General features: G+C 44.9%; 1 non-coding gene and 1 pseudogene across 1 annotated transcript; both read left to right on the top strand.

Annotated features, from left to right (window-relative positions):
- The first annotated feature begins 1963 nt into the window (after positions 1 to 1963).
- Positions 1964 to 2070, top strand: LOC120257103. The gene has a single exon (XR_005535520.1). It is a non-coding gene; the product is annotated as a small nucleolar RNA R71 (small nucleolar RNA).
- Positions 2071 to 7291: 5221 nt separating this feature from the next.
- Positions 7292 to 8424, top strand: LOC120257101 (annotated as a pseudogene).
- The last annotated feature ends 557 nt before the right edge of the window (positions 8425 to 8981 follow it).

The following is an 8981-nucleotide window of genomic DNA, read 5'->3' as shown; positions in this document are numbered from 1 at the left end:
ATTTCTTTTACCTTTCAATGAAAACCATATATATATATATAAGGTTGCCCTTCTTACCCATAACTTGAAAGCATGATGAGCAAAGTTCTTGAGGGTAGAGTGGTGCACTACTTCCGCCTCGACCACCTAGCAAATGGTTCGTCCAACTTTCTTTGGCCCAAGTATGCTCTCAATAGTGTTGGAGTCAGCTTTCGGTGGCATCTTTCGAGCCCTCTTCATCGGAGCACCTTCTTCAAGATTCCCGGCGTAGATGTTTCCTCCAATGAACCAAGCATCATTACTTCTTCTTCATTGCCCTCCCTCTTGGTCGAACAAACCTTCACACGGATCCGCATTGAACATCTCCTTTGAGCATATTTCATCAACAATCCTCACCCAAGCAGTGTCTCAGAAAATACAGTGTCATCAAAATTCCAGAGAACGCAGCATGGCCTTTTGCAGGCAGTTTGAGCTTATCATCGTCTCCGACTCCTCAATGTGAGCCTCCGTCCATGTCAGCAACGCCGGAAGTCCGCAAGAACGGGTCTCCCAAGCATCAAGGTGTACATCCGCATCCTCATCAACATCTCAGCACCACAAAAGTCAACCGAAAATATACTCTGTCCACCTTGACAAGCACGTATCTCAATGATGCCTCCTGAGCGTCGCACCATCTGGTCCGCCCAATCAGTAAAGTCATCCCAGTAGGCCCAGGCTCACCCAAGCCTCAGCTTTTTGGAAGAAAGTATATGGCATGACGCTGATGCTTGCCCCTCGAATCAGCCAATGCCATTTCCTCACCTAAAGTTGCTTCAGCGTTACATCGGAATAATGACGCTTCCTGTGCCTTTCTTCCTTGTTCGGCATGTTCTCGCGAACACGCGACCATGAAGCATCAAGCACCACCAAGCTAACTCTCCTCCACTCTTGTTGGTCAATAGGTCTTCGTAGGAACTTCGAGATATCTTTACGCAAGATTTGAGCCAAAGCCCCAACAAAAGGAACGCGATGCGGAGTTGCTTGAACAAACTCAAGAACTCTTTACATAACGATCATCCCCTTGGCCATTCTTTAATCTCAGAGGATAAGGGATCTTCTGGCTCGAAAGATGGGAGTGCCGCCTCTTTCTCTTTTGTTTGCTCCCTCTCAACCCTATGGACCTCGTGCGTGTTCTTTCGCTCGCTCGCCGTCGCTTCAACCTCACGACCGCTTCAAAGCCATCGCCTCTCACGTGCTCTCGTTGGTTTCGCGGCGCTTTGCAACTCTCCATGTGGCCTGCTGAAAGAGATTTCTGCACTCCGCCCGCAACTCTGACTTTTGCAAGGTTGTGCAAGGAGGCGGTGTGATCGCGAGCGTAGCCTCGACCGATTTCAAACCTTTGCATTTGTCGATTGAACAAATCTAGCCAAGTCCTTCCTCCAACCGCTATTCGGGTTTCCAAGCCCGAAACTCCTATTTTCCACTTGAGCTTTGTTGCTGTTGTTGGAACTCCGATAGCCCCACATGGTCTTCGTGGTCCTTGATTACTCCACGAAAAGTTGGGATGCATTCTTCCAACCCTGAATTGTAGGTGTTGCCGCATGGATTCCTCTGAGGTCTCATTCCATTACCTACAGCAAAGTCAACATTCTCAATCAAGAAACATCACCTATGACGATTAAGCAATCGAAGGAGTATGCCTCCACCACAACTGTACAATTTGTCACAGGCAGTAACTCTATTTGAGCTATAAGATATAGCTTTTTACTCAAACTCTCTCTTGGGCCGCCAATGAAGTTACCGTGATCACTTTCTATGGAGACCGCCACCTTTTTCTTTTCCCCAGCTGCTCTCACTGTAGCTATTTAACCCCCATTTCCTCAATCAATTGACGTGCCTCGTCGGGGTTTTGCTACCTAAGGTACTCCCTGCCGCCACATCCAAGAGGTTGCCTCAGACTCGTGTTCAAACCATTGTAGAAGGTCAACAATCATCCACCCCGGGAACTCCGTGTTGTGGACACTTGCGCAAGAGTTCCTTGAACACTTCCCATGTCTCAAATAGAGACTCCAATTCCAACCGCATAAAGGATGAGATCTCATTCCTAAGCTTTGGTCGACTTTTTCCCGGGAGGGAAATAACGGGCTAGAAAAGCTCTACCATCTCCCATGTAGTGATCGATGCCCCTAGGTAATGAGTGTAGCCACTCGCTTTCGCTTTCCCCTTTTAAGGAAAAATGGGAAGGCTCTCAATTTGATGGCATCATCCGTCACACCATTTATCCTCGACATGTCACACACCCGAGGAAGCTCTTTATGTGGATCTGCTTTGGATCTTCATCGGCCAAACTGCTGAATTGTGCATCACACGAAAGATATGGATGAATGCCGGGCTTTAGCTTGAAATTCAAAAGTCGTGATTGGGGACGACAATACTCGATTGTGTCCCCAACACTCGAAGGTCTAGCATAATCGGAGCAGTGTCCGTTGTTGCTCATTTTGTTCTCGCCATGTTGTCGATCCATCTACTTCTAATCGACTCGGATTAGGATGTTCTTTGTGACAAGTTCTTTCCCTTTCCTTCTCAAGTGTACGCTCAAGCTCGTGGGTCTCCTTCAATCAATATTTACTCCCAGCAACGGTGCCAAAAAACTTGACAAGTACCTCTTGCTTATATCCCGCAAGTGCACGGGTTTGTCGAGCTAATAATCCCGTGAGCGGGGTTGAATCCATTGTGAGTAGGGAGTAAAGACATTTAATTCGATTCTTAGCTATGTGGAGTATCAACAATGATAAGTGTGATAATGATTCAATTCTCAACAATTAAAAAGCAACAAGTAAGAGAGCAAAAGTAAGGAGAAGGCAAGGCAAAGAACTCTATTATGGTCAAAGAAAGAACTCAAAGGAACGGAGGTAGAATCTATCACGCCGGAGGGGAAAGGGGACGCCCTATACCTCTCGACTCACCCTCTCAATCCTCTCCAACCTAGCTTTTTGTCTAACGCTCGTGGTGTGTCACTCACTCACAAGGTTAATAACAAGAACTCTCAACCCTAGTGTCACTCTAGGGGAAATGTTCATACAATCAAGCATTCAAGGTTGGAACTCACAATAAACATCAATTTATTGAAAGCATAATAAAGAAGTTCAATGAAACGACTACATCCTCAGGGTTCACAATCAAACAAGTACCCACTAGGGGTTTAGCTTCCATGGAGCTAAGTACAATCAAATGAAATCGAATGTAAAAAGCAATAAATCCATAAAGAAACCCCTCGATGGTCTTGTCGATGGTCTTGTGGAAAGTCCTCTACTCATCGTCCAAGGATTCCTCTCGTCCGGTATAGGATACGCCTCGATCAAAGCTCTCCTACCAACCTTCTTCCTAATTTAATCACATATGTCGGAGCCATAGAACCTCTCAAAAACCTTCGCCAATAACACTCGAAACCCTAGCCAAAACCCTCTCATAAGTTGGGGAAAAGATGGAGAAAAGAATACTCGAAATTGGGGCTGAAATCGGCTTTAAATATGGGCTGGAATCGGGCGACTACACGGGCGTGAGTGATGTCACACGCCCTGCGGAATTTCCACACGGCGTGATAATTTCCACACGCCTGTGGATTCTCTCTTCTCTTATTTTTCGGCCGATGCTACAAAGATCTATACCGAAAATACTCCCAATTCCATACTTTCATTGGGGTAACACAAAGGGGGCACACGCTACGTCGTGAATCACTTTGCTTCTTCAATGATGTACACGCTGGGTGGATCTCGTATTCTTATATGCATAAATCAGAATGCTCGAGTGTGACTACCTTTCGTGCACCTCCAAATTAATGTGCTCACTCGAATCACGAGAAGGGTTGGCACACACTCTAGCATCTCACACCCCGACCTATGTCTTCGCGTTTGAACTTGAGCAAGATCTCCTCCAAAATAGGTGCATTATGATCCACATTGGCATGATTGGTCCCAGAAACTCCACTCCTTTTTTTCATTAGACGAAAAAAAGGTGTTGGAATCGACTTATAGAAAACTACTGCTTTTTCCGTTAGCGAGTACAGTTCAAACGGAACTGAGAAGTTAAGCTTTACAAGTGTCTACGTAAGGAGACGGTCCGGTAAGTTAAAGTCAGAACGCGTGTGGAAGATAGAGCTCAGGCACCTACGTAAACTCCTGAAGTTCCGGGTTGGTGAGAGGGAGGTTCATAGATAAACTACTGATGTTACGGTAGTCTTTGGCTCTTTGTCGTAGAAATCCTATCTCTCGGTTATCAAAGAACCGCTTCATATGCTTATGTCTCAGCAGATGATCGACGAGATCGAACGATTACTCCAGGCAGGCTTTATCCGGACCGGACGATCAAATAGAAAGAATGGATATCTCCCATGTGGTTTGCGCCTACTTTCCTTAGGGTTAAGTGTTACATAGAGCATTAGCTCAACTCAAAGCCTTTCTCCTTTTCTTTCCAAGCAATCAATGCGGCTAAGCAAACTAGGTAACCCTACCTAAGGGGGGCCCCGCCCGACTTCCGAGGGTCGAGAGGTCAGTCAAACCCTGATCCGGCTGCTCCGGGAAGAAATAGATAGCTGTGAATGATGGATCAATAGGGACCTTATTACCCGTGGGCTTTTTCCATAATATGCTCTTCATCTTTGCTTTCGGTTCAGGATAGAGGTTAAGAAAGAGGTGAATCAGCATGTGAAAAAGCATCAATGGAAAGATTGAGTGGACAATGAATGGATAGCGCACAGTTCTTCATAAGTCCGATAGCACGAACGATAGATTGTAAATCTTCCCACTAGTACTTGTTTAGTTGTCACAATCTCTATTCCGCATCTTAGTCTTTTTCATGTTGTTGGAATCTCGAATCATCCGTTTATTATTTTCTATCATCTTGTTTGGAAGACCAGTTTGAGGATGGGTGGACTATTTTTGGAGCAAACCACCCCATCAGGCTTTGTGCAATCATTTCAACGTTCAGGTTCATGTCGATTCTGCTTGTTTTGTTTTGTTGATCGACTCAATCCGGTCTATTAGCCTGACTTCTCGGCTTCCTGCTCGCTTTCTGTTTTGACCTCATTCTTCCAATATATATATATAAATTTAAAAAATAAATAGATTAGGGCTTCAATGACTGGTCGTGGTTCAAGCCCCATCTTTCAGTTCTTCCTTCCAGCTCGGATAGGAGCCCCCTTCTTCTCCACCGGAAAGCCTCTCACCCTGACCACACCTTTCTAATCTGTTGAACTAATCTAAATGGAACCGATCCTTCCAATAGCCAATCTCGCCTCTCACTGATCGACGATCCCTCTCCCTCAGACTCGAGTCCACGAGCTATCGACTTGGCTGAGACCTTGTTCTGAGATGTTGTTGGATTGCGATGCCTTGATACGTGATGCCTGAACGGACACAGTCTACCATCATGTATGCTGGATGATCAAACCCCTCGGGGCTTTATGAATCGCTTTAAATGGGTAGGTAGGGCAGGACGAGATTGAAAACCAAGTCTTTTTTCATCCTCGAGGGGTGTGAGGGAATACGTATGCTCGGCGGAGCGAGGAAGGGGCAAAAACTCATATATATATGTAAGGGTGGAGCTTGAAGCTGGCAAACCCACATTGGAAAATGAGAGCTTCGGGAGGGAAGCCTGCCTTGGACTAGCGACGTGCTCCCCGGTTAGAAGAAGCACGAGCGAGCACTGCTCAAGTTCGCACTACGTCAGTCTCACTCAGCAAGGCAAACACATAGAAGTAATGAAAGGAAGTGGGCACAACCATATCGAAAAAGGCGAGCGGGGAATAAACTCGAACAAGACCAGGGTCAGCCGACCTAGAAGAACAAACAGAAAGAGATGGATCAACGGATCCAGAGGTAGACTTGTCAAGCGACACAGACACAGATACATAAGGAATCACATCATCACCTCCCAAGTGCGACACCATGTTGACAGTGGCAGAATGATTTTGGAGAGGGTTGGTCTCAATTTTTGTCTGGTGGGGGGATGACTCGTACTCGTCTTCAAAAACCAATGTATTATCTCGAAAGGCTTGCAACGTCCTGAAGGTCAAAACAGTACCTCGTACCATGACCCTTATTGCTTGTTGCTTGCGGCAATATCTACAAAACCTATCTAACTTATCATCACCAGGCTGAATGTAGTCGGAGGGAGGCAACTTAATCCTATTCATCTTCAACAAGATATCAAAATAAGACTCTGTCTTGTCAATAGGGTAACGAAAGTCCTTCCTCTGGCCTTGCTTCCTTGGGCAACCAGACTGCCCATTGCCACGACCTCGTCCTCGTCCTCCTATCCTAATTCAGCAACATGTACATACGCGCCTTGATCGCTATAGAAATCCTCGAGTGCAGTGAATAGAATGGGATAAGTAAGCTTTTCATGAAGAAGACATTTAGCCTCCTTTTCCTGATAGAACTGCTACTTGTGCTTGCTTACTGGACTGGCTTGGCGGGCTCCGGAAAGAAGATCTTCTTTTATGAACTGCTTCGTTCTCGGCCTGGCTGGACTGCCTCCTCCATAACTGGTACTGGTGTCGCTACCTATGCTGCTGATACTAAGCTGGGATCTGCTTCTCGGTCGGAACTAGTGCTGCTCGACCTTACTTATTCTAGTCTTTTTGCAATAAGAAAAATCATTCAAAGGCTGCCAGGAAAGCTTACTGGAATTCTCTTTACTTTAAGGCTAAGGCTTTACTTCACTTCAAGCAATTGTTCTCTTCCACCGACACAGGGATAAAGAAAGACTGGTTCCCCTTTCGAACAAAAAATTCCTCTTTCCCCTTTCACTCAAATAATGAAGTTCCGAGAACAACCTCCTTAAGAGTCATCTTAGCTTGATGTGCCGGATGTTCCCTTACTTATACTTAGTAGGACGGGTCGGTCTACTAAACCATGTTGAGGACCGACCAATGGATATGTTTGGGATAATGAGGAACTGAACCCGCGGAGATAAGAATGGAATGCCTGAGCTTATGTCTTTCGGGGCTTGGTCTGACTTCTTCGCCAGCTGGCTCGCATTCCAGTGTGGAAGTCGAATGATAAGCAATTTCATTGTTGCATTCTTTTTACGTTACGGGGCGGGTCCTCATGGGATCAATAGCATTTCGTAGGAATAAATAAATAAATAAATAAGTCTATTTAAAAATTCAAATCTTGAGCAGAACTTGATAACGTGTATAGGCGGAAACCATAACATAAAAAAAGGTAGTTCATAGAGGTCTATAGTCCATTTTAATGTTCCGCCTCTCCACAATATCCTACGACGACCTCTCTCGTCAGGGGCGAGAAGCCCCTATCTATCAACAAAATGATAGAGGATTGGAAGAAAAATCCCCCTAACATATATATGTTGGAAGATTGGAATATCACATAAATAGATAGTCAGAGGGGAGAAGGCTAAGTAAGCAAAACTGACGAGAGAGAAAGGCTTCGACTCCTTTTTCGTAGTCCGGTGACGGGCCCATATAGAATAGAATAGAAAGAAAATCCTTTTTTTCCGGTATGCCGCTCCGCAAGCAAGGAGTGCCACGCACGAGCGGAGCGAAAACTAAGCAAGGGAATTACTATAATTAATCTAATCTCTTTGAGCATGCGAAATCCTTTGATTGCGTATGGAATATACATCCATGTCTTTCTTGTTCCACTAGCAAGGCAAGGACAAAATTCTCACATGTCCGTTTCGTTATTACAACCTTCTTTCTTTATGTCAAAGACAAGAAGCTACGCGAAAATTCTTTTTGGATCTCGGTTGTTCTTAACAGCGATGGCTATTCATTCAAGTCTTCGGGTAGCACCACCAGATTTTCAACAAGGTGGAAATTCTCGTATTCCGTATGTACATGTTCCTGCGGCTCGGATGAGTATTCTTGTTTATATCGCTACGGCTATAAACAGTTTCTTGTTCCCATTAACAAAACATCCCCTTTTTCTTCGCTCTTCCGGAACCGGTACAGAAATTGGTGCTTTTTCTACTTTGTTTACCTTAGTGACTGGGGGGTTTCGGGGAAGGCCTATGTGGGGTACCTTTCGGGTGTGGGATGCTCGGTTAACTTCTGTATTCATCTTGTTCCTTATTTACCTGGGTGCACTGCGTTTTCAAAAGCTTCCTGTCGAACTGGCTCCTATTTCAATCCGTGCTGGACCGATCGATATACCAATAATAAAGTCTCCAGTCAACTGGTGGAATACATCGCATCAACCTGGGAGCATTAGCCGATCTGGTACATCAATACATGTTCCTATGCCCATTCCAATCTTGTCCAACTTTGCTAACTCCCCTTCTCAACCCGTATCTTGTTCGTTCTGGAAACACGTCTTCCTATTCCATCTTTTTCCCGAATCTCCCTTAACTGAAGAAATAGAAGCTCAAGAAAGAAAAAAACCTAGTTCACTCGCTGAGAGAAGCATCCATGGCTATAGTAAAAAGTTCCTCTACAGGGAATAGAGGGAGACACCCATTTTTTTGATTCCAGCCGAGAAGACCAGGAAAAAGGAGAAGGATAAAGAATGTCATATATCTCAGGAGCTAAATCAGTTCCCGATGAACAAGTAAGAATTGCCTCAACAAAAAAATGGATGGAATTGGACCCTAAAAAAAGCCATTCAGGTTCGTTATCGATTAGGTATCAGTGGGAACATCAAGATGAATGAGTTAACTAAGTATCAGATCGACCAAATTGAACAAATGATAGGTCAAGATCATGTTGTTCATTGGGAATTGAAGAGGGGAGAACGAGCAGACATCGAACGATTAATTTCTATTTCTCGTTATCGTGGAATTCGTCATCAAGATGGATCGCCCTTACGCGGTCAACGAACTCATACTAATGCAAGGACTTTTCGCAAGAAAATTCGGAAATGAAAGAAGGCTACCGAAAGCCCTTGGTACTTGTCTGATCAATCACACTGTGAAATAGTTCACTTTTTTTTTTTCGTTCGATGTCTTTCACCGGTTACTAATCACGTATACCCTATAGTAGGCCCCCTTCGCCACTCCACGTC

The sequence above is a fragment of the Dioscorea cayenensis genome, unplaced genomic scaffold, assembly GCF_009730915.1.
Source record: "Dioscorea cayenensis subsp. rotundata cultivar TDr96_F1 unplaced genomic scaffold, TDr96_F1_v2_PseudoChromosome.rev07_lg8_w22 25.fasta BLBR01001862.1, whole genome shotgun sequence".
NCBI classification, from domain to species: domain Eukaryota; kingdom Viridiplantae; phylum Streptophyta; class Magnoliopsida; order Dioscoreales; family Dioscoreaceae; genus Dioscorea; species Dioscorea cayenensis.
The sequence above is the reverse complement of the archived record's forward strand: the minus strand, read 5'-3'. Positions and strand labels throughout refer to the sequence as shown.